At 33.9% G+C, this 24,450-nt stretch overlaps 1 non-coding gene across 1 annotated transcript; it reads right to left on the bottom strand.

Moving 5' to 3' along the window:
• Positions 1–8,373: 8,373 nt before the first annotated feature.
• Positions 8,374–8,457, bottom strand: TRNAL-CAA (transfer RNA leucine (anticodon CAA)). Its single transcript has one exon. It is a non-coding gene; the product is annotated as a tRNA-Leu (tRNA).
• Positions 8,458–24,450: the final 15,993 nt, after the last annotated feature.

The raw sequence follows: 24,450 nt of genomic DNA, 5'->3' as shown, positions 1-24,450 counted from the left end.
TCTTACCATTAATTTAATCGACTAATAATAAATTACTACTAAACATTTTCTAACATTTATCTACATCTAAAGTGTCACATATTAATTTTGATTATTGTAATTAATAAACATTAAGATGTGTTTTTTGATATTTTTTTATTGAGTAACATTTTTAATTATCAACAAAGTCAAAAAACATTGAAGTATAGGTCTACAACTCTACTCTACTTCTTATGGTGTTTAATGGTGATTTTTACGTGAGATAAACTGACACCCCCCACCCAAGTGGTTTGCCCAAACTTATGCTTGGTTATGTTGAAAGGGTCTTGCATGGATGTTAGGCGTACCTCTGGTGGAGGGGAGTTTATCTCTCTTACTTCATTAGACACACTAAATGATCTGGCATTTTTGCAATCTTTTTGGCCCAGGGTTCTTGGGATAAAACTAGGCACAAAGAACCCTAAACTAAGCATGTTGTTGGGAAATTTTTTTGGACCCACTCCTGAGGTTACTTCCACTATCTTGCATGGGGACTTTGGGCCAAAGATTTCATTTCCAAATGTGGATGTGGAAAATGTGTCCAGATGCTTTTCACTTCATTTAGTCTTGTGGGAAGATTTCTAGGTTATAGACCTACCATAGAGATGGTTAGGAAATGGGTCCCTAATAAGTGCAAGTTAAGAGGATCAGTGCAACCATAGTGGGGGCATTGTTCCTTTTTAGATTCACAAATGAAGAGGATAGAAACCAATTATTGGTGCATTCCTGGAGATTGGGGAAACACAATCTAGTTGTGGCTAAATGGAAGTCTAGCTCCAATCCTAGTGTTGAATTGTAGAGAATGGCCCTAGTTTGGGTCCACCTCCCAAGCATTCTATTAGAATTCTGGGAAGATAAGGTCTTCTAATGGATCGAGGATTCATTTGGTCACTTCATTAAGGTGGATACTACTACCCAAAATAGACCACGGTTAGGATTTGCTAGACTTTGTGTGAATGTTGCAATTAATAATATGTGCCCAAGTTGTATTGTTCTAAAATCAAAATGGGGAACTTGGAGACAAGCTACCAATTATGAGAATGCAAACTTATATGCCAAAGATGTAGAAAATATGCACATGTGGTCTCTAACTATAAGATGGGTCTTAGAAAAAGGGATGATAAAGTGATGTGACTACCAATCTTGCTCTCCTACCCTAGGCTCTCTAGGGTTTTCTTAGGTCTTTCACTTGACCAAATATAGTTTCTACACATCCTATGCCTCTGAGGATTATATCCAATAGATCAAGTACTTCTTCAATTGGTTCACATCAACTAGATAGTACAACCTTACTCACGAACTTCCTTCAACACACATAGACCCAATGCTCATTGGATCTTTCATATGATAAAATGGAAACCTAGATATACCTTAGGTCTCTTTCCAAGATTCCTCACCCAAAACAATGTCAAAACCCTAATCGAGTTGCAATCCATAAGTGCAATTGTACTCAAATGCTTGGAAAAGGCTACAAGGATTAGCCCTCCAAATGCACAAAAACCAAGATATCTTGAAAAACTCCTTAACAATGGCCAAAAAAAAAACCATTCTAGATACTATTTTCAGAGTTCTTAGAGATTTTGGGGGTCTAGGAATTCTACACTGTCCATACTATACAAGCACAAATTTAGCCTAAATTCAAGGGTTTCAAGGGTTTTATTGGTTGCTTACACATAAGAAGTCATTACTCACCATGAAAATCTTCCCATAGACTCCCATTTGGTTTGGGGCTTCATTACTCACTCCTTCAACACCCTCCATGCTTAGGTTGAAGTTTCCATACATTCAGTCACTCCTAATAGCATTTCAATGGACAGTGATCCCTAACCAAATTACTTTGACTTGCCTAGGACATCACTTCAATAGTAGGCTCTTCCACTTTCTAGGGCCCCATCTCTCCTATAAATATTTTACATGGAGTCAAGTTCCAATTCCCAAGAGACTGTACTATACCTACAATGGGAAATGGCCCTATGACCCCATTTATCCAAACAATGTGTCTTAGGACAGTAGACTGGTGTAAAACAAAATAATTATTCTAAACACTCAAAACTTAAAAAATTGACTAAATTGAACTATACAGAACCTTGAAACAGTCTAACCTTACTATTTCAACACAAAAATATGCAAAACTAATGCATTTATATGCCAGTAACACCAAAAACACAAAAACTATTATTTGCTTAGTCTGTAAACTATCAAATCTACTTTCTCCAACCAAATGAAAAGGTTGGAATGAAGTTATAAAGGCTCCCTAAGAGCACTCCAAGCTATTTTAGATATTTGAAAAGCTCTAACTAAAAAGTTTCTCATTTTGCAAGAAATTTGTCAAAAAGTTGTCAATGAAAACTTTTGCAAGAATGGGCAATTTTTGCAATTTTGAGCATGAAGCCTTACACTTCCTTGGGATCCTACCTAACTCACAAAATACCCAACCCTATAATGCTCAAATATTACCAATAAGCATTTTCTTAGGATCCTACCTAATTCATAGAATTACCCAACCCAAAAATGCCCTAGTAATACAAAAGGTACTTTCTTGGAATTTGACCTAATACGTAGAATTCCCAACTATGGAATGCCCATACAATACCAAAGATAGGAGGTATCTAGTGTAGCCATGAAACATATTACCTCACACATATGTCTAACCCCACATATGCCCATATAGCCATAATCATGGATGTGGCAAGGAGATGAAACAAGGGCAACATATCTTTGGCCAAAGCATTTTGTATTGTCAGTATTACATTGGCAGGTAGAGTAGAAAATGAAAGCATCACTTCTACCCCTCCTTATTTGTTCACATTTGACACCTACACTGGGAGGTAAGCTTTCCAATTTTTTTTTTTTTTTAAAAAGAATAAATGAAAAAGAAAGAATGACATATTCTTCACAATCTACTCCTTTCAACATCCTATCAATGTTCCAAATTAAACATGATAGATGACATCACTTTACAATCACAGGACTAGCATCATCAAAAATACACACACACCCTATCCACCTCAAGATCAAAGAAATCTTGAAAACAAGATTCATAATTCTCAAGTCAAAGTCTAATAAGGAGGCACAAAACCAATAAAATAAAAGTGAGCAAGAGTCACAGAAGATATATCAAATAAGAAATTGGTGGCTAGGTGGTCACAAGAAAAAAATTCACGCTAGCCCCTCATCACATCAAAGTTCATGAAAACTGAACATAATCAAATGAAAACCCAATTCGCATAAAGCACAATGAGTCTCACTGGTCATCAAGAAGGAGTAGATGTTTAATGATACCTTGCGTCCAAGGACCACTAAGAACATAACCAAACTTCACATGGATAACATGCAGTTCATCTTGATAATCACACATTTCTAAATGCATAATGGAACATGCAATACTTTTGTAAATAATATCCATGTTCTTCCTACTTATCATACTAGGTTGCTTAATGAACCACATGAATCTGGCATAATTTTTTTAAAAAAAATTCTTGCACCACATGCACATCACATGTCATTTACACAATAAAAAGACATTTTAATTGCTCTCACAATGAAAATCTTCATTTGGTAGGCACTCATAGCCTAGTGCAAAAGTCAACCATTATATGACTATCTCAACAAGTTAACCAAATTTTACACTCTTCTTACATCATATTTGCAAGAAATAAATACTTAAAGTATAATACAAAAATATGCCTATTACACCAACACATTATCTAAATCAAAATATAATCATAACCATATGAGATAGGATAATTACCAATTATTCCATAAACTTTCCATTTTGACAATATTTAGAGGAATGTCATTTCAACTCTAAATCATGACATGCATAAGGAGCATCATATCCTTCTATGTCAAAAGTAATCATAACTTGAAGAGACACAATATGCAACCCATGTCATCAACTCATACAACATAAAGTAAACTAGCTGACTTACAATTGTGTGACTAGCTTATTGAGCTCAAGGCCCAAGTGTGAAACTAAGAGCTCTGATACCATATACAAGGACTGCCTCTACAAAAACCAATGCCATGTCAATAATCTCCATAAAATGTAGAAGGTCAAAGAGATTCAAGCATATTAGAATATTGACTAGTCAACATAAATATTTAATTAACATTAAATCTTAAAGAATACATATACCAGATACCAAATACTAGATGGTCTAACCATGACGACCAAATTAAAATGAGCTCTAGAACCTATCTAAGAACACAAGAGAAAAAATATTGTAGGAGTGTTTTACCACCCTACCACGAAGCTGTTAAGCTTCCCCAAAATCTTTCCTGACATGAAAGATACTCAACCGAACATCGAGGAAGACTAAACAAGAAAAACTAAGAGGAATGTAATGGAGTTTTGTAGTAACAAGAAATCATATTCTAAAACTAATATACTACACCGACACTCACAAAACCACATAATTAGGTCATTATGCATCTTCTCATAATTAAAAGAATTTATCCTTATTTCCAATTCACATCATAACCATCATATGTGCATGTGAAACATGCAAAATAAGAATCATAAGCAATCCATAATGTGGCATCCTTAACATGCCATGTAAAATCATCATGAAATCACTATAAAACTTTATTAGCCTATCATCTTTAACATCATACCTTGTAAAATATAATTTCCTTCCACACATATAGAAACATTACACCAGGACTCTCCTTTAACACATAGCACATCATGATTCTCATTTGCATTCTATACATATAAAGGAATATAAACATCTACTTAATTATCAAATATGTCAGTTTCATAACACTTCCTTTATTTATTCATATAGTTTGATATGCCATTTACTTCAAGAAACTCTAAATATGGGAAACATAGTCATGATAAAATATTCACTCTTCTTGACTAATGATAACATTTGTATTCAATATATGGCATGTACAGTATGGAAAAAAGATTAAGGAAACAAAAATATCCTCTTATTCTTTATCGATATATTAATACTTTCCATACTTCCCAAAAACATGTGATCCTTTCTCTAACTCTTCAAATATTAATAGTTAATAAGATTTTCCTTGAAAAGCGTGTTTTTTTTCCTAATCTCTTTAGGCATCATCTAAGACTTCATAAAATTAAATTGCTCTTATTCCAAACCATTCCTTATCCCTACTTAGGACCACTAGAGACCTCACCAAAACTAAATAAATAGTTCGCAAATCCAATATTGAATAATTACATACTCCCAATTATGAGGGAATCTTTGATCACAACTATCTTTTAGACTAACACCTATAAACAATAAGAATTGATTGATAAAAGTATCCATATATTCCTAATATCAATTCTATTAGAGAAAAATAAGAAAATGAATACATCATCTTATATAAAGGTTCATAATTTCCTAATTTAGTGTGATTATTTAAACTAATCATTTTAATTTTTCATTAGTCTAATATTTCTAATAGTGACCTTATATAAAGAATACCCCCAATAGTCAATAATTAGACTTGGCATTTTATAGAGATTATTCCTATCTACAAAACTAATCTAGCTTGATAAGATTAACAATAGGGTAAGTGTGTCTATAGATTGGGATGTGCCCCATCACCCCATTTCGCTAATGATTAACACATTTTTATAGAGACATGATTTATTATACTTAAGTTCAAGCCTATTGGAATTCGTTTCAGTGATCTCAAATCTCTTGACACATCATCTAGCACCACATAACTTGTGGGCCTTCAATTTTATAGATTCTACCTTTATAGAGTTCAGTACTATAAGTAACATTTTTCTTGAATTTGGATTCACCCTAGAATATTGATTAACAATAGTGGGGTATGCATTTGATGACCATTAAAGAACCAAAATTCCATGATGATATGTCCATATCTAAATATGTTTACCATTGCATAGGTTTTAAATTGAGCCTCTAAGTAGAAGGTGTTATAAGTTACAATAGGGAAGGCGGTATATGGAACAATGTGTTCTCAAATTTCATGATGGTATTCACTCAAAATAATGAACTGTAGCTCTTTTGTTCTTATCAACTCTTAATAGGTCCTAAAATTTTTCTAACTAAATGTGATTTCCTTATAAAGACATTTGTAGTTCAATTTTATAGATTCTACCTTTATAGATTTCAGTACTATAAGTAACATTTTTCTTGAAATTGCATTTTCCCTGGAATATTGATTAACAATGGTGGGGTATGCATTTGATGACCATTAAGGAACCAAAATTCCATGATGATATGTCCATATTTGAATATATTTACCATTGCATAGGTTTTAAATTGAGCCTCTAAGCAAAAGGCATTATAAGTTACAACAGGGAAGGCGGTATATGGAACGATGTGTTCTCGAATTTCATGATGGCATTCACTCAAAATAATGAACTATATCTCATTTGTTCTTAACAACTCTTAATAGCTCCTAAAAGTGTTCTAACTAAATGTGATTTCCTTATGAAGACATTTGTTACAGGCTTTTGAGTTAGTAATGGATGCATTTGATGGAGGAGACATCATTAAATCACCATTTAACACAAGGGATTTCTTTGTTTTGATTACTAATGATCCATGTATGGCTATTGTTTACTTGGTGGAATGGACAGGTCCAACCCCCACACAATCTAACCCAATTGCCTCATAGATAACTAGCCAGGCCTTTTAAGTTACTAAGTTCATTTCTTTAAGCAAACAAAGTAGTTAAAATTGGAAGAAAATTTACAATAGCATGCTACTAACATCTGTAGAACAAGATTTAGTATGCAAAGAACATTAACAATAAGGAAAACATTCACAAACTAAAACTATATTCACATATAAGATTAGACAAAAAAAGGTGTAACAGAGTGCAAACTAAGAGCAAGATCACTCCAAAAGCCTCCTTGATTTTGTAGACGCGTCCTTTGATGTAGATATGTGCTCAAGCTTCAATGAAAACTATGGATCAAAGTGGATTTGTGGATGGATTTCGCCATTATGATGGATTTTGATAGTCCTTAAGCTCTCAAAATAGCATCATAACATTAGCATGGAAGTGGATGATGTTTGTGAAGGGAGAGGCTTCTATTTATAGGCCAAGGGGTAGAGGGATGGACGGTCAAGATGCAAGGATGGCAAGATGGTGAGGGAGGGCTAGGATGCACTCAAAGGGGAGCACATGGATTGTGCTTATTTGAAGCCAATTAGGAAGTGACACATGTCACAGGATAATTGGATGTGAGAGGATAGGATAAGGGTTGGTCAAAGGAGTAATGAGGGAGGTTGAGTCATAAAGAGGGATGGTTGAACCATAAATAGAGATGGTTGGGTCAAATAGAGATGGTTGGGAGGAGGATGAGATTGTTGACTTTGGCTTGGTCATAAATGTTGGAGGGTGAGGGGAGAATGAGATTGTTGAATTTGGCTTGGGTTAGCAAGTCTTAACCCATGTTTATAATTGTGCACATGTTTAGGAAAGGATTAGGCTTGGATTAGAGGGGGATTAGGGGGTAAGTGGCTTAGATTTGATGGGATGGGTTAGTTAGGTGGCTAAATGAAGTTAGTATGTGTGAATGGGTTGGATTAGGAGTTAGGATAGGGTTTAGGGAGGCTCTTAAGAGTTTAGATATTTTATTAAATGATTTATTTAATAAAATGGGGATATAGAATTAAATTGAATAGATTTGAGGATTTATTCAATTTAATAGAGGAATAGGGATTTAATTGATGAATTGATTTTGGGTGATCTTTTAATTTTATCAATTGGACTATAGTTAATTAAATTAACTAATTAACTAGGGGATGAAAATAGATTAATTAAATATTAAATACTTAATTAATGATGCCTTAGAAGATGACTAATTAGTTCAATGCCTGCAACTAATTGTGTATAAATTTCTCTCCTCTATACTCGAATAGGTTTACCCTCCAAAAGGTTATATTTTTGTTACAATGGTTCTTATTGAAGGAATTTGAATTTGAAGTGTTTAGATTTAAAACTCTACTGTAATTTGAACTGTGCTTGTTCATAGTTCGAAATACGAAAACTCAATTTGAAAACCATAAAATTTGAATTTAAAAATAAAACAAATATGAAATTTTGATTTTACTTTTCCAGCCTGGCCGTAACGCTTATAATATGAGTGTTTCTATTTTGTTCTATCAATTTAAAGATTGTATATAGCTCTTTGTGGAGTGCAGATAAATGTTATATAAAACTCTGTAACAGTGAATAGTCAATAGAGATTCAAGATACGTTATTTCAGCAATTTGTTAAATCTTCACAAATATTTACTCATCCATTCTCATCCAGATCTTCTTTGTGAAAATAGAATAACCAAGCTCAAAACATGAACATGAAAGAGACTTTATATTTCTAATATAGATGTGTAAAAGTTACAACTTATAATGTCAGAAGTGGGATTTGAACCCACGCCCTCGTTAGAGGACCAGAACTTGAGTCTGGCGCCTTAGACCTCTCGGCCATCCTGATGGTGCTTGTTTCTACTTGAACCTTAACATTAGTCAACTCATTTTAAAGTATAATATTTTATATGGCAAGAACAGTAAGCGTATGTTTGTTTTTGTTGTTCTTTAGATCATTGAAAAAGACTGTTTTTACGTATTGACTAATTTAAGTTGGCGAGTTTGTATTGAATAGAACGTATAATTTTATTCTAGTTTGTTTCTATTATAGTGGGGCCTTTTAAGCATTAATATCTATTTAGTTATTTGTGTCTAGTTTGTTTTATTATCAAAGGGACCTCTTAAGCATTAATATCTATTGAATAGTTTAGTTGATGTAATCAAGAGTATTAAGCTAGAGAACTCGTTTTAAAAGTTTTGGTTTGTGGTTTTTGTTTTTGTTTTCTTTATTGATATCAATAGTTTGAAGAATGTCTATATTGTGAAGGTTATGGTTTGTAATTTGGTGAAGTTTGTAATTTGGTAAAGTTTGAGTATGTATAGTTGATAAACTTAAGGGGTTTTCTAGTGAATGGTTCATAAGGCACAATATTTGGTAAAGGTTCTGAAAATGGTGTTGCAAGTAGAGTTGGTATAAACAAAGAGGAAACTTCATAGTTAAACATGCTCAAGCTAGAGTAGTACTGAGATGGGTGACCTCCCAGAAAGTCCCAATGCTTCACCTTTGCGAGCATCATCTAGATCCAATCCCTATTCAATGTTTCATTCATTCTCATGAGAAATGGGTTACATGAACCACTACTTATGAAATATGGGTAAATGAGTTTGCCTCACAAAACTACATAGTTGAATCCTAATAGAAATATCATAATTTGAAGTTTTGTGGAAAATATCTCCTACTTATCTATAGATAGTTTCTCAAAGAGTTCATGAGATTATGATTGAGAATCAAGAGTTATTTTCTTACACCTCTACTTAGTGTTGTTTACTTAGAGGAACTCTATAGACTATTTAGAATCTTTTCTATTTAGAAGAATCCTTGCTAATCAAGAAATAATGAGATTAAGTAACAAGAATCAAAGCTTCTAATGTGAATAAAAAAATCAACTTAATAGAAAAAAAAAAGCTATAGAATTAGCACTCTAAACTATAATATACACATTAAGGAAAGTTTAGAGTGTCTTTCCTTGTATATTTATCCAATGAACGACTCTAAAAGATAATATACACATATTAAATAAACAAATTAGGCTTCTAGTTAATTGATTTATATCTAAAACTAAAATTGGGAAGGGTCATCGAGATCACAACTAAATAGATATAGAGCTACCAAAATGTGGCCCATCCCTCAATCAACTTAACTGCACACACTCACCAAGTTCATCTTTATGTCCGATTTAAGATGTGATGCTAATAAACATATTTGGTGAAAATAAAGAATTTTTCTTTATAAAATTTCTATAAATTAAATTTTTAAAAGATTGACAATAATAAAGAAACATACAATAATAATTCAAAATATTCAAAAATAATAATTATACAATATTGATGTCAAATAATACTATCCAAATGCTTCAAATAATCTCTTATAATTTTATCCTTAAATGTATAAATTACTAAATTTTATATTCAAACTAAGCAATTTGTGAATCACCACATATCTTTTATAGAAGAAAAATTGTTTATTAAGCCCAAATGTGGAGGTTTATCTGGGTAAGTGCACCAAGTTGTGGTGCCAAAAACATGACACATAAAAGTTTTTTTTTTAATTTGCCAAAGCACGCACATGTTATAACATGCACGAACTTCGGCTTGGGCTCCAGAAGCCTAAGGCTTATGGAGCCCAAGCTAAAGTGCATGTGCACTATAGCGAATACACGCTTTGGAAAACTCAAAATTTTTATATATGGGTTGCAAACCTGCGACCCATTTTATTGTTTTTGGTTTTTACATTGTTTCTCCTTAACAACATACACGTGGATTTGAAATATTGAATAATTTTGTCACGTGCCTCCTATAATTGCCTCCTCATCATTGAAGATCAAGATCAAGATCACGTAGTATGTTTTCTACTCTTGGTTTTGCATTCTTTTATATGTTTTTGCATTGTTTTGTAAGTTTTTACATTGTTTTGTAGGTTTTTTCAGTTTTGCTTCAAATTTATTTATTTGTTTAGATTGCAATTAGTTTCTTATCAGGAAATGTGAATAATGAACCACTAAATTCCCAGCTAGATTGAAAAAAATAGAATTAAAACCCTCCATAAGATCCAAATCAAAATCCTCCACAAGAAGAGCAAGAAATTCTACAACCTCCATTGATCGGAAGACCTCCTCCTAGCACCTAAGACAATTTAATGAATGAAATATAGTGGAAAAATGAATTAGAAGCACTCATTGATAAGTTGAAAGCTTGTGGACAAACCAACCCGATGAGAGCAAAATTGACATCCTCCCTTGAGTCCATTATGATCCATGTAGCTTCTATTAGCGGTCAGTTGGATATTTGGCATGTTAAGAGGGATGAACGAAGAAGATATTATGCAAACAAATTATCATATCAAGATGTTAAGAAAAAGGAAATAGCAAAAGGTAGCATTTGTGCATTTTTTAGAAAGCTTGGAGAACAAGACACTGTTAAACATACAACTAAAAGGTTCCCCATCCATTGGTGCATACATGATGGTATTAGAAATAAATTTTGAGATAGATGGTGGATGGCCTTTGATGCCCCTCCTTGCAATAATCATGAGGTTCCAATGTATTTCTTAAAGAAATTGTATTGTGAATTTGTCCTTGGGGAGATCTCCAATTATTTTGATATATTAGAATCTCAAGGTAGAGGTGAGGGGTCATCATTTGAGAGGGCAGGGGCACATCATGACCCTAATGTAGTTAGGGCACCTATTTTCAAGCCATAGGGTGAGCATGTGATTATTCTTTCAATTGTGAAGGAACATGTAGAGACCAACACTATAGGGACTATCAATGCTTTGACATAGACCCTCATTCATTGCACCAGTCCATTAGTTGAGGAGGAATCCATTGTGCATCACGGTCACATGTGCACATCATGTGGATCCTTATGTACATTTGGCAGTCATGCTAGAGACAATATGGATGATGGGCTAGTCAGTGATGAGTTCTTGAGTGAGACATTTGGCATTGAAACACAGGTAAATTACAATTATAATAAACTAATTTGATCACATTTCATATGTATAGTGAATGACTAATTAATTAGCATGCATTGAAATTATTCAAAATTCAAGGTAAGAGTGTTGTTGGCCCTAGTACAGATTCCTTGACCCCATTTTTTGTCTCATCAATGAGTCGAGAGGTGTGTATCAATTTAATCATTCAAATCAATACATATATTTATTAAGTAATCATATGAAGGATTGACAAAAAAGAATTATGCATGTGCATCAGTTCTCTATTGGGCCATCGACATTCACAAGGGATTCTGAGCCTAGGCATGATATGAGTTTCGTAGAGGTACATTTGTTTCATGTTACATGTAAATTATATTATATGACATGCAACTGTTGACATCTGAGACTCCTCATCTTTGCCAGTCCATCGATCATGGAGTTGCTACAACAATGGCTAGTTTCGAGCCATTGACCAAGGTATGAAATAATTTTCTTAGTTTTAGTTGTTGTTTATTATAGTTAGTATTGAAATTTCAAATGCTATTTATAAGTGATTATATTGATTGAATGTTTGTAGGGCCTTATTAAACTCAATTGTCCATGAGCCTTTGAGGTGGATGTACAAAGTGACTATTTGATGGCGGTAAGAAAATTATTAATTTTGTGTGTATATATATTTGATTTCAATGTATAATAATTATTGATTCATATTTTGTTTATTTGTATCAGCTTGAGTTGGAGAAGAGCCTAAACAAGAGGACAAGTGAGCATTTGAGGAAGACCCTATCATCTCCATTATGTCCCACCACACAATGACTAAAGACCTTTAGGGATTTGTTTCCTTCCCCTCATGGGAAGGAGAAGATATAGTTGATAGACACACATGTATAGGCATTAGTGGACATATATGTTGGATTTTATGTTAGGGGACATATTCGATATACATCTGATGTATATATGACATTTTATATTTGATGTATGACATATATTTGATGCATGATATTATTAGACTTATGTCATTATTGATTAATATATGATATATTTGTTCATGTATGACATTATTGGTTATCATAATATATTATATGTTTGTTCATGTATGACATTATTGGTTATCATAATATATTATATGTTTGTTCATGTATGACATTATTGGTTATCATAATCTATCATATGTTCGTTCATGTATGACATTATTGGTTATCATAATATATTATATGTTCGTTCATATATGTTATTATTGGTTATCATAATATATTATATGTTTTTTCATGTATGACATTAATAGTTATCATAATATATATCTTGTTTTTCTTGTTTATTTTTTAAGTACATTGAACATGTATTTCATTTTAATGTAATTTGTATCCAAAATGATATAGAGTGCTCACACCAAAAGCCAGTGGATTCCCCAACAATAACACTTTTAAGGCAAACTATGTTTCCCACCTTCCTAAGTGTCTTCAAAGACTCTTTCCGACTTGGTTACAAAATTGAAAAGACTTCTATCCAACTTCAAAAAACTACTTGATCACTTTCCCTATTCAAGGTTTGGGAAACAATAAGGGAAAAATGAGAAAATTTGAGAAATAGATCATAATCAATTTCTTGCTTCAAACTAACACCTTAGACCCTTCAAGGAATACCTAATAACTATCTCAAAAACATCAGTCTATCATCTGTTCCATCCTTCCAAGAGATTTTTCAACATCCTATGAGTGAAAACAATCTTCCAACATCCTATGACTGTATTTTCTTTGCAACAACATGTAATTTGCTGATTTTTGGACAACTCTTCACAGAGGGAAGTGACTATGTTTCACACCCATGAAATGGCTATTAAGACAACCAAGAAGATCCTTAACATCTTCCGCTAACTCCATTAAGTGATAACATGCAGTTAAAGTGGTGTTTCATTCTAACAAAGTACAAGTTTGTTGCTCCAAATAGGAAGTAATGATATTTGACAATAACTCAATGATCATATATACAAGTTTAACATCAGTAGTGATTCCTTGCCATATAAAAAAAACTTAATAATCACCAACACCTTATGCCTCCTCTAAATTCATAGAGGCTATTTTCATCATTTGACATCCATTCTAACTGATTACCAGTTGGTTTGATTGGCTACAAGGTTAATTTGAACATTTTTCAAAAAATTGCTAAAATTGTCAAAACGTTATCAACAATGTTTATTACAAAATGTAATTTTTGCACTAACTCTTCCTAGAACTTAACCAAGTATTTTTTAGTAACACATAGGACCTATATAATGTGTAATGACTCTCAAAGCACTTATTGTGTCAACTTATTAACAAAAACAACAAAAAAAGAAAAATCATTAAGACTAAGACAACTTGGGTTTATAAGTGACCTCAAGTTCCTTGACCTTACAAAAAAGGATTTGTTCATTAACATAAAAAAATATATTTAAAATGAGGTGTATGATCACCCATTTACCTTCTATCATGAGTCTCCATCATTAGATGAGATGACATATCCAGTTGCCACCGTTGAAGATTGTTGCCCTATGACATTTAGTGACTCGTAGGGATGATTTGGTTCAGGGTGCCCGAGAACATTCGAGTGCACAAGAGGATGGGAGGATCTTGGGGATAGTGTTTACCTAGCCACTCAGAGCTAATGAAATAGATAATTTGATCCCATGATGAAAGGTGAGAGATATTCTAGAGTTGGCAACTTTATACTAGCCAACACTACAAGTTTCAGCATCACTTGAGATGGGGTCACAAAATCAAAATGGAATAAGATCTCTAAAAAGTGAGAGAGTTTATTGTAGGTCTCCATAACATGGTCATACAACACCTAGAATTGCATCCATACCTCACACAAGCTTTGAGATATGCCTCATCAAAGATCACTGACCTATGGCATTTAGTGACTCTTAGGGACAATTTGGTTCAGCGTGGCTACGAATGTTTGAGTGCTCAATAGGATGGGAGGAGCTTGGGGCTAGAGTTTACTTAGCCACTCAGAGTTAACAAAATAGATAGCTTGATCCCACGATGAACAATGAGGGAGATTCAGCAGTTGGCAACTTTGTAATAGCCAATACTACAAGTTTTAGCATCACTCGAGATAGGATCATAAAATTAAAATGGTATAAGATCTCCAAAAAGTGAGGAAGGTTATTGTAGGTCTCTTTAACATGGTCCTATATCACCTAGAATTGCATCCATACCTTGTATGAGCTTTGAGATATGCCCCGTCAAAGATCGCTGCCTTATGGCATTTAGTGACTCTTATTGACGATTTGATTTGACATGCTCGAGAATGTTTGAGTGCTCAAAGGGATGGGAAGATATTGGGGCTAGGATTTAACTAGCCACTTAGAGCTAATGAAATAGATAGTTCAATCCCATAATGAAAGATGAGGAAGATTTGATAGTTGACAACTTTGTACACGCCAATACTACAAGTTTTAGGATCACTAGTGATGGGGTTGCAAAATCAAAATGTAATAAGATCTCCAAAAAGAGAGAGAGATTATTGTTGGTCTCCATAACATAGTCTTATAGCACATGGAATCACATTCATACCTTGCACGAGCTTCGAGATATGCCCTGTCAAAGATCGTTGCCCTATGGCATTTAGTGAATTTTAGGTATGATTTGATTTGGCATGCTCGAGAACATTGGAGCACTTAACAAGATAGGAGGATCTTTGGGCTAGGGTTTATCTGACCACCCAAAGCTAACATAATAGACTATTCAATCCCACGATGAACAATGAGGGAGATTTGATAGTTGGAAACTTTGTACTAGCCCACACTACAAGTTTCAGCATCAACCGAGATGGGGTCACAAAATCAAAATCAAATAAGATCTCCAAAAAATGAGAGAGATTATTGTAGGTCTCCATAAAACAGTCCCATAGCACCTAGAATTGCATTCATACCTCACATGAGCTCTGAGGTATGCCTCGTCAAAGATCGTTGCCTATGGCATTTAGTGACTCTTAAGGACGATTTGGTTTGGCATGCCCAAGAATGTTAGAGTTCTCAATGGAATGGGAGGATCTTGGGACTAGGGTTTACTTGACCACCTAGAGCTAAAGGAATAGACAGTTTGATCCCACAACGAATGGTAAGGGAGATTTGATAGTTGACAACTTTGTACTAGCTAACACTACAAGTTTCAACATCACCCAAAATGGGGTCACAAAATCAAAATAGAATAAGATCTTCAAAAAGTGAGAGAGGTTATTGTAGGTCTCCATAACACATCCTATAGTACCTAGAATTACATTCATACCTTACATGAGGTTTGAGATATGCCCCATCAAAGATTGTTTCCCTATGGCATTTAGTGACTCTTAGGGACAATTTGGTTTGGCATACCTCAGAATGTTCAAGAACTCAATGGGATGGGAGGAGCTTAGGGCTAAGGTTTACCTAGCCACCTTGAGCTAATGGAATAGATAATTTGATCCCACGATAAATGGTGAGGGAGATTCAACGGTTAGTAACTTTGTACTAGCTAACACTACAAGTTTCAACATCACCCAAGATTGGGTCACAAAATAGGAATGAAGTAAGATCTCTAAAAAGTGAGAGAGGTTATTGTAGGTCTTCACAATATAGTCCTATAGCATGTAGAATAGCATTCATACCTTGCACAAGCTTTGACATATGCCCCGTCAAAGATCACTACACTATGGCATTTAGTGACTCTTAAGGATAATTGGGTTTGGTGTTCCCAAGAACATTTGATCGCTCAATAGGATGTGAGGAGCTTGGGCTATGGTTTACCTATCCACTTAGTGCTAACAAAATAGATAGTTTGATCCCACGACAAATGGTGAGGGAGATTTGACAATTGACAACTTTGTACTGGCCAACACTACAAGTTCTAGCATCACCCGAGATAGGGTCACAAAATCAAAATAGAATAAGATCTCTAGAAAGTCAAAGAGGTTATTGTAGGTCTTTGCAACATGGTCCTATAGCACCTAAAATTGAATCCATACCTTGTACGAGCTCCAAGATATGCCCTATTAAAGATCGATGTCCTATGGCATTTAGTGACTCTTAGGGATGATTTGGTTCAGCATGCCCGAGAACATTTGAGCACTCTATGTGATAGGAGGAGCTTGGGGCTAGGTTTTACCCAGCCACCTTGAGCTAACAGAACAGATAGTTTGATTCCACAATGAAGAGTGAGGGAGATTTGAAAGTTGGCAACTTTGTACTAGCCAACACTACAAGATTTAGCATCACCCGAGATGGGGTCACAAAACCAAAATAGAATAAGATCTCCAAAAAGTGAGAGAGGTTATTATAGGTCTCCATAATACGGTCTTATAGCACCTATAATTGCATCCATACCTCACATGAGCTCTGAGATATGCCCCGTCAAAGAATGTTTCCCTATGGCATTTAGTGACTTTTAGGGATGATTCGGTTTGGCATGCATGAGAGTGTTTGAGCACTCAATGGAATAGGAGGAGCTTGGGTCTAGAGTTTACCTAGCCACTCAAAGCTAATAGAATAGATAGTCAGATCCCACGATGAATGGTGAGGGAGATTTGATAATTGGTAACTTTGTACTAGCCAACACTATAAGTTTCAGCATCACCTAAGATGGGGTCACAAAATCAAGATAGAATAAGATCTCCGAAGAGAGAGAGAGAGGTTATTGTAGGTCTCTATAACATGTTCTTATAGCACCTAGAATAACATCCATACCTTGCACTAGCTCTGAGATATGCCCTGTCAAACATCGTTGCCCTATGTCCTTTAGTAACTCTTAGGGACGATTTGGTTTGACATGCCCAAGAAAGTTTGAGCGGTCAACAGGATGAGAGGAGCTTGGGACAAGGGTTTACCTAGACACCTGAATCTAATGGAATAGATAGTTCAATCCCACGATAAATGGTGAGGGATATTTGACAGTTGACAACTTTGTACTAGCCAACACTACAAGTTTTAGCATCACCTAAGGTGGGGTTGCAAAATCAAAATAAAATAAGATCTCTAAAAAGAGAGTGAGGTTATTGTACGTATCTGTAACACGGTCCTATAGCACCTAGAATTACATTCATACCTAGTACGAGCTTCGAGATATGCCCTCTCAAAGATTGTTGCCCTATAGCATTTAGTGACTCTTAGGAATGATTCAATTCGGCATGCCCAAGAATGTTTGAGAACTGAATAGGATAGAAAGGGCTTAGGGCTAGGGTTTAACCAACCACCTAGAGCTAATGGAGTAGATAGTTTCATCCCACAATGAATGGTGGGGGAGATTCACCAGTTTGCAAATTTATACTAGCCAACACTACAAGTTTCAACATCACCCAAGATGGGGTCACAAAATATAAACAAAATAAGATCTCCAAAAAGTGAGAGAGGTTATCTAGGGCCTCCATAACATGGTCCTATAACATCTAGAACCACATTCATACTTTGCATGAGATCCAAGATATGCACCATCAAAGATCATTTCCCTATGGCATTTAGTGACTCTTAGGGACAATTTGGTTAGGCATTTCCAAGAATGTTTGAGCACTCAATAGGATAGGAGGAGCTTGAGGCTAGGGTTTACCTGGCCACTTGGAGTTAACAGAATAGATAGTTTGATCCCATGATGAACGGTGAGGGAGATTCGGTAATTGGCAACTTTATAGTGGCCAACACTACAAGTTTCAGCATCACCCAAGATGGGGTCGCAAAATCAAAATGGAATAAGATTTCCAAAGTGCAAGAGAGTTTATTGTAGCACTTGGAATTGCATCCATACCTTGCATGAGCTCTGAGATATGCCTCATCAATGATCATTGCCCTATGGCATTGAGTGACTCTTAGGGACTATTCAGTTTGGCATGCCTAAGAATGTTCAAGTGCTCAATGGGATAGAACGAGCTTGAAAATAGGGTTTACTTGCCCACCTAAAGCTAATTGAATAGATAGTTCAATCCCATGATGAATGGTGAGGGAGATTTGGTAGTTGGTGACTTTGTATTGGCCAATACTACAAGTTTTAGCATCACTCGAGATGGGGTCGCAAAACCCAAACGGAATAAGATCTCTAAAAAGTGAGAGAGGTTATTATAGGTCTCTACAACATGGTCCTATAGCACCTAAAATCGTATCCATACCTTTCACAAACTCTAAGATATGCCTTGTCAAAGATCATTTCCCTATGACATTTAGTGATTCTTAGGGACAATTTGGTTCGACATGCCCAAAAACATTCAAGCGCTCAATGAGATGGGAGAAGATTTGGGATAGGGTTTGCTTAGCCACCCATAGCTAATAGAATATATAGTTTGATCCCATGATGCATGGTGAGGGAGATATGAGCAATATATATATGCCTAGGCCTCTTTGTGCAAGATATGAGCAAGTTTCTAATTAGGCAAAATTGGGTCATTTTGAGTTTTTGTTCAAGATAACCTAGGATTAGATATTTTTAGTTATTTTTTAATAGTTTGAAACCATTTCCAAGTCCTATAAGTGAAATCTAGTGTATAGAGGAATATATATAGAGGAATTGCAGCTACAAGTATTAAATAAATAGAGGAAGATATAGAAAACCTACTTAATAGAGAGTTTAATCTAAGAGAAAAGCACATTTCAAAAGAAAATGGTTATCTTGGTTCCATCCAAGGTATGCCAATTACTTAGGATGAAGAGACAAAACCTAAAACTATTGGGAAAGAGTGCAAATGTACACCGACACAAAAATTTCAAATGGAGAAGTAAAAAGTGCTATAGGATTATCCATGGAGCAATGTGAAGTGAAGCCTCAAATTGGCTCATTAGGAGGAAAATAATTTGGTCACACACTTCATTCTAGCACCATATATTTTTTAATTAGAAATTCCTATTCATCAATGGCCCTGCATTTACAGGACTTGGGAAGCTAGGATACTCAAGCTGGGCATGTGATGGGGAAGCTTAGGATAGACTAGCTAGTCTATGCTCCTGATCCTCAATTGGATCTAAGTGTTCTTTTGACACCTCTAATGGTCTTTAGGATTCCTTCACACTCAATGATCCCCCAACCTACCCAAACCTACCTACCAAGTCAAGAATTCAAACGCCTTAGCATTGCAAGTTTGCTCTCTAGCAACCAACTCTCTACAGGATTATCAGGGTCATTTATGGTTTTTCACCAAAAAAAGCTCTAATAGATATTTTGAGTAGTTTTATAGAGATTTTACAACCTATTTATCATGATCAAAGTGAAAGTAAAGTTGGGTTGATACCTGATTGAATAGTTCCTTCATAAATAGGGCTACTAGAGGAGCCCCAATTAGGCCTCCTTGCAGATTTCTACGGCTTTTACCAAATTTTCCTTAAGGTTTCATAAAAAATTTTAATAAGAAATTTTTTTTCTAATGACCAACCCTAAATTATTTTTGGGGTCTTGAGCCACTAAAAAACTGTACAACAATTATGCTAAAATTAAGGGTTTTTGAGGGTTTTGAGAGTTCCTTGTTATCCTCATTTTCTAAACACCTTCCCAAGCTCATAAAAAATTCTCCTTCAAAAAATAACACCTTCTAATACTCCTCTTGAATCCTCCAAAGGTCTTAGCTTAAAACCCACTCCTCTACATTCTAGAGCCAATTTGTTGTTGTCCACTCCTAGCCATATACTGTTGTATTCACCTAGGGCAAGCTCAAAAAAAATGCCACACTTGCATCCAAGAGCCTTGCAATTTTTTACAAACAAAATGGGGTTTTCAATTCAATATTTCAAGGTTCAATGGTTTTCCCATTGTAGAAACCAAAGATACAACCCCTAATTTACATGGTATGCCAAAATTGGCAACACAATGTACAGTTTGAAAAGAATTTTATAAAACACTACCAAAACTATAAGAATCTAACTAATGTACACAAATAAATCCTAATAAACTCTTAAATAATAATTAATTTAAAAGTTACACAAAACTCCACTCTATTCACAAGAAATCAGTCATGAAAGTGATTGTTCCTCAAAGATTGCTACATACAGTCTGATGTCCTAAACATTAGTTGTACAATGACTTTCATCAACTCTTGGTTTACGGTTTCTCATCACTTTTATATATTTTCCATTGGTATTTTTTTTTGGTTAGGGCTTTTTTAAAGCCTCTTAGTAAAGTTGGAAAAAAAAAAAAAAAAAAAAAAGTTGCTAAGTAACTTTTAAAAAGTTGCTAGCAACTTTTGCTCATATATTGCCAATGACCATTGTAGGTCCTCCTAAAGAACAAATGTGCTTAAAATAAAACCAAACACCTATCCTTAAGCTTCTAACCAATCAATGAACTCCTTGTGCATTCATCAAAATATATTAATGATCTTAACAAAATAACAAAAAGCTCATTGCCACCTTTAAATGGAGACTTGAGTTTAAATGGAGATTGTCAGTTCCCAAACATGTTCCAATCAAGTAGATGACCAAGATATTGCTTGATTAAAGGGGATACTAGTTTATTAAGGTATCTTTATGATCCCACTTGCATTCAGTTACTATTTTTTGACTGGCTAGCTAGCTGCTTTGGTGTGGGAATTTTGTAATATATGATGTCCTCATACATGTACGTGTCATCTTTTGTAAACATTTTCTATTGTATAGGATTAGTGAGCAATATCTATGATGTTCCTTTTTGGGACTAAAGAATATAACTATTAAAATTGCAAAGCTTCCATGAGCTATTGTTATGGAGATTATGTGCAATATCATTTTGCTATTTCTGATTTGGTTAATAATACTACATATATATGTAAGAATAATCTAGTTCATATATATATATATATATATATATATATATATATATATATATATATATATATATATATATATATATATATATATATATATATATATATATATATATATATATATATATATATATATATATATATATATATATATATGGTTCTTAATTTTCTAACTATTATGAATGACTTATTGCCTTTAGTTTGGAAAAATCTTTGTTGTATACAATACTCAATATTGTTATTCCTTTATATTTTTTATTGGTTAATGTTCATATATGCATATAGATCCTTCAATGATGTTCCTTTTCTTTATTGGATGCACTTGCTTCAGATTCTTAGAATGACTATTTATTACCTATTGGAGGGTTGTGTCTCTTTGGCTTAGATCTCTCTCTCTCCGTCCCTATTCAATCTAATGAACCAATTGGATTTACTCTACATTTTAGTGTCTGAAGTATTGCCTCATGGTTTGACTCGAGAACTTTCCAAAGAGTCTTATTATGTGGTTTTCCACCATATTTTAGGAAGTGGACATTTTATGCAACAACAAGGTTCGAATAATGAAGAATCTTCCTTTTTTTTGCCAATCCTCAAATAACCACAAGTTAGGATTCTTCATAGAATATCGTCTAAGCCATGTGTCGGTTACAACCACCACACTAATATGGTACTCTAAACCTTCACCATCTATAACTGAGTGATCCATTTTTTGTTTAGCTTGGACACAATGATAGAAATAACAATTTGTCCCTTCTTCATTGTTTTCAGGTGCAATAATAGCAAAAACATGGCCTACAGTGATAAATATACAAAATGCGGTGATTAATTCAAAAAATACTTAGGGTAAAGTTATAAAGTTACATATATTAAAATTACAAAGATATTTGTGTGTGTGTGTGTGTGTGTGTGTGTGTGTGTGTGTGTGTGTGTGTGTGTGTGTGTGTGTGTGTGTGTGTGTACATATATACATCCACCACACTGATATGGTACTCTAAACCTTCGCCATCTATAACTGAGTGATCCAATTTTTGTTTAGCTTGGACACAATGATAGAAATAAAAATTTGTCCCTTCTTCATTGTTTTCAGGTGCAATAATAGCAAAAACATGGCCTACAGTGATAAATATACAAAATACGGTGATTAATTCAAAAAATACTTAGGGTAAAGTTATAAAGTTACATATATTAAAATTACAAAGATATTTGTGTGTGTGTGTGTGTGTGTGTGCATACATACATACATATATATATTACTTGGTTGCACTAGATCAAACAAGTGGTCAAAGTCAATGGGTGAATCTATCTCTACCATTTCCAATGCTTGTGGGGGATGATAGGTGTCAATTGGGTCCATGCGATGTCCCCACTCTAATATATAAATTAAATAATAAATAAGTATTATACATAAAGTGATATTAATAAAAATAATAAAGTAATAATATTTTATATGTAATATTATATAATAATATCCTTGCATTATAATAGCAATATGGAATTATGAAATTAATTAAATAATAATCTAATCTAATAAATAATTATATTATAATGATTAAAATATGATTTAATATAGAAACACTATTAATACAAAATATTATAATATAATAATATAATTTATATAGTTGATATATTAATAAAATGATATATGTTACAATATAATAATAAATAATAATAATTATATTAATATTACAATTACTAATATATTAATAATAATTAATGTTACAATATATTATTATTATTATTATTAATATTATAAAAAGATGTGACTCTTAGAAATGAAAACTATATATACATAGAGGAATATAATATGGAGTGATATATGATAAGAAGGAGAAATGAAAAGGGAAATAAAAGTGAACCAGTCGTAATCTAGGAGAAAAAGGAGAAAAAGGAGAAAATTATACATAGTAAGGTTATGAATTCTAATGTTCCAAAAATGGTTCATTACAAATGGTATTAGAGCTAGCATCCTGCTAGCCTATAAATAATTTATTGTGAGACTCCCACTTCATATTTAATACTACGTCATGGCAAGAAGAGTTGCAAAAACTGATTTTAGAGTGTCTTAATTAAAACATGAATAGAGTGTTGAAGAAAGGATTGCTAGCATCAATTAACTAGAGAAAATGATAGTGTGGAATACACAATTTGAAATATTGCTCAATGTTGATGTACATGGTTGGAGGGCTATCAATTAATGAAGTCTCACATTCCTTGGGAAGATAGAAGAATGAGGATTGTTAATGTTTGAAGATGGAATATGTGAATGAAGGAGAGACTTCATTAATCTACAATATCATTAAAACTTGATGTTTGAATCTAAAGAAAACACATTAGATATTGCAGCCAAATAGAGAGATTCCTATGTTGAAGCCACATATCTAAAGGCCCTCGCCATGTTGTCCCTCTCTAGCATAAAGTAGCATTTACAAAGGGATAAAACTCATAATCTAGTATTCATGTCAATGCAAAGGTTGAAATAAATCCTCATTCATGTAATCCGCATATGCTCTCATGTAGTAAACAAGATTTATGATATTGGTGACTCTGAGACAACTTGTCCACATACTTCATACTAGATTCGTATCATGGTCAAGCCATTGAAGTTAGAATCTCATATGCTTGAAAAGAAGAAAGGAAACATTATCTTGTTATAAATTGCATTAATGGAAAGTATCGGTTTCATTACATGTGATGCTCCTTCCATGGTCATGGAGATGATGTGTTTCATAGCAAAGAGGAGAAAAGTCCCCCACCTCAATTGAAGTATGAAGATCCGAGTAAAGACTTAGACTTATTATCATGGAAAGCAATGAACAAGAGTTTGGATAAAAGTGTAGGAAATGTCCAACTGAAGATGAGAATGAAGATGAAGTCCAACAAATTTTTGTTGTAATTAACAAGATTCATGCAATGCAAAAGCTTTGTAAGAAGAAGCCAATAAATTTTCCTTCTACAAGCATATTATCCACATCTCGGAATGATGGTGGGAGTGTTATAAAATCTAAATCTCCATGGAAGCCCTCTTTTCAATTGGAGGATTTTGTTGCCTTAGCCGGGAAAGATAATTCAAAAAAACACAATAAACACTTCGCGAGTGTGTGAAAAGGCTTGTATTTAGAGTGATTAAAATATGGGTGTGATGAATCTGGATATAAATGAAGATCAAACCCTAGA

The sequence above is a fragment of the Cupressus sempervirens genome, chromosome 11 (genome assembly GCF_028749045.1).
Source record: "Cupressus sempervirens isolate cs-2001-9-10 chromosome 11, ASM2874904v1, whole genome shotgun sequence".
NCBI classification, from domain to species: Eukaryota; Viridiplantae; Streptophyta; class Pinopsida; order Cupressales; family Cupressaceae; genus Cupressus; species Cupressus sempervirens.
The sequence above is the reverse complement of the archived record's forward strand: the minus strand, read 5'-3'. Positions and strand labels throughout refer to the sequence as shown.